Consider the following 3,468-nt stretch of genomic DNA (forward strand, 5'->3'; position numbering starts at 1 on the left):
TACAGTATAAAAGAAAGTCATAAATCAAGGCACTTTTCAAATACATTTGCTGACCATCAGGTATGTGGGTTATGGCAAAGAGGTAAATCTCTACCATAGGTTTTAGATGCTATGTGATGACATTCTTAGCCCTTGAGCTGATGGAAGCTGGGGACCTGTCTTTACATTCCAAAAAGGATCACACTTGATCAACAGATAGTCACTTGGATATTAGGTCAGACATAGAGGTGGCCAGGCATAAATGGCTATTAAGGGACTAAAGGTAGTCCAGGGTAATTTGGCTCTAACTTCCAACACTCCATCTCTCTGTGATCACAAGTCCATTCAGCTTTTCTAGGAACTGTAACTCAAAGTTACCTCTGTTGGACAAGCATCATATTTCGTTCATGCAGAGGCCAAATATTCTATTTAATATGTCCCACATAGGTAGGAAGGCTCATTCCTAGGATTTTGTATAGATGGAACTTAGTAGTGGGCAGGAAAACCACCTTCAGGAGACAGGAGTTGCTGATATAGCCAGTAAGAGAGAAACACACTTGAATCATGTCATATCTATTATCCATCATAATCCAGGTATAATTGATACTTTTTGGTTTGTTATGTGTCTGATATAACATGTACATGTGACATATAATGGGAATGTTAGATTTAAAGTTAACTATAATCAAGAATATGTTTGACACTGGAGAGGGTAGGATCAAGTGTAAACCTAAATCTTCTACATCTTCCTTCCCTCTCTCTCCCTCTCTCTCTCTAGTCTCTCTAACTCTTGTATATTAATTATCTTTTTCCTCATTTTCTTAGTGGGCACTGACCTGTAACTCCAAGTACCAGCATGGGGCTATCATCCACAATGAGCTTTTGATCAGAGAGACCTACAAGGTTTCCTAAAAGACAGACAGATTTCTGTCAGAGTACTTGATGACCCACCAAAGGTTAGTGGTAAGACCCTACTGCTGAAGACACCATATACAGTTGACACGTAAAGTGGAATGGCATGGCTGGAAGCTAGGAGAGAGTTAGTTCCCAGACAGACTGTGTAGTGCCAGAAGGTGTTACATGGGCGACTGGGGGAAATGACCAATATCTGTCCAAGCAACTCATGGTCTAACCTACTTAGCAGTAAATAACCTGGTGTGATGCCTACACAAGTGCAATAGTGGCACACAGCCATGGTGGGGAACCAACTGCTCTTGATTTGGCTAACTGATCCCCTCAGTGGTATGGGACCCATAGCTGGAGCTGGGAAACAAGTCAGAACCATATCCAAACATAAGCCCACTCTCCAGTATCAAGCTACCATCAATCATGGGCTACAAGAGGGCCTACACCTATTAAACTCTCGATAAAAAAAAGTAAGGGTTATCTCATTTGTCCTGGTGCTAACTTACTCTCTGTTGGAGAATCTGCTTCACTTTTTCAGATAGATGTAGATCCTAAGGAGAGAGCCATCCCATCATACCTCAGAAGAGCCCCAGATGAAACTAAGAAAAAATGATGAAACAAGCAAGGGTGCTGTTTTCCTGATGAACCGGATACCAGCACAAGGGGGAAGGAGACCAACACAGAGAAAAATCAACTCCTACCAAATCAGAGAGCCAGAGTCTCAGAGGCCCCCAACACCTCATCACTGAAGCAGACCAAAAATGAACCCAACGTGGCTCAGGGAAATTTTGCAGAAGAGGGGGTGGAAAGAATGTCAGAGCCACATGTTGGGTCATGATATGCAGAGACATTTATCATACCAATAACTGTGGGCTAACTCCACAATGCACGACCCATATACCTCAACAAGGAGGGGCCAATGGGGAGGGGGTAGGTAATGGATGAGCCTAATAATGGTACCAAACTGCCTGTATTTGCTGAATACAAAACTAATAAAATTTTTAAAAAAAGAATATGTTTGGCCTAACAAATGTAAGGCAGCAGATGAGGGAAGTAGACATTCTTAACCAACTAGACATTATTATATACACACATATATATATATAGAGGTATCTGATGAAGAGTTTCTAGAAGTGCATGATACAACTGAGCACCTCAGAGAAGGAAACATATCAGCAAAGGTTTCTACTGAGAGAGCAGCCTTATAGAAGCATCACTAAAATATTGAATAAAGCTAAGTAGTGTGTATATAATAATGTCTAGTCTATATATGTATGTCTATATATAATAATGTACATATATATGTATATAATATACATGTACATATATATACATAGTACATATATATGTATATATATGGTGAAATTGAACATGTGAATTCCCCTGTGTTTACAGTTGCATTTTATAAAATACATTATTTGAAGTTTAGAATACTTTAAAATAATTTATTGTCTTTTAATCCAAGTTTTTCTTTTGGCCATCTTGTTTTTATATCTATGACCTCTTGTGAAGTGGCTACCATGAATTTTAGAAAAAAATTAAGTTTTAACATACAAATTTTTATAACTCTTATTTGAAGATAACTTGATCTGTATTATTATTTTAGTATTGTATTAGGTCCCCTTGTAGGGAAGAAAAATGGACAGTCATAATCACAAAAGAAATCGGATAACAATACAGTGATTTACAACATTTTTGACCAAATATTTTAGTGACTGGAATAGAAATGAAAGATTAGATATGCTACAAATTAGGATTTGGAGGTTTTTGTGGTCATAACTAAATGTAATTTATTACTTTAGAGCCAGAAAAGAAAAATGTGACTCTAATAGGAGTCATCATTAATCTCTGTATTATAGGACACCTTAAATATTTGCTTAAGAAATATCAGCTCTCAAGTTATAAAACATGATTATTTCAGATTGACACCTTTTGCATAATTTGGATATGAAGAGTTAACCCAAATCTTTGGATATCTCTAAGAGTAAATGAAGTTAGAATTACATTAAAATTGTCATACATGTGAATATGTCATAGACCCTCTGACAGTCTTCAAGTAGTTTTAACATTTGTAAACATAGTAATCTAATTGGATGGACCCAAATAATATATATAGAAAACTATCTTTTTATTTATGCTTTAAAAATTTGAATTAAAAAGCAGTGGTTCCTCAGAAGGGTTCTTTTAAAAGGTTGAAGTAAATCCTTGGGCCTCAGGAACACAGAAGAAACCGCTTCTTCCCGCAGTCGTATTAGCTTCTGTGCGACTCTACTGAGTGTTCCTCATAGTTCTTCCCTTATGAACTGTTCTCTCCATATCCTCCCTGGATGTCATCTCAATAACTAATGAATCTAAGAAGTACAGAAATGAATATTAAACATACAACCCCTCTCCATAGTATCAACATTTTCCCTGAACTCCAGACCTCGCTCTTCATACACTCCAATATTAGTGATCCCAAAGACAGATTCAGCTCAACACATAACCTACCAAATTCATGTGGTTTTTTTTTTTTCCTGTTTATTGTTACACGATGAGCAAGTAACCAGATTCAAAGCCAGGACTTTTAAAGTCTACTGAGCT

The sequence above is a fragment of the Jaculus jaculus genome, chromosome 11 (assembly GCF_020740685.1).
Source record: "Jaculus jaculus isolate mJacJac1 chromosome 11, mJacJac1.mat.Y.cur, whole genome shotgun sequence".
Classification (NCBI taxonomy): domain Eukaryota; kingdom Metazoa; phylum Chordata; class Mammalia; order Rodentia; family Dipodidae; genus Jaculus; species Jaculus jaculus.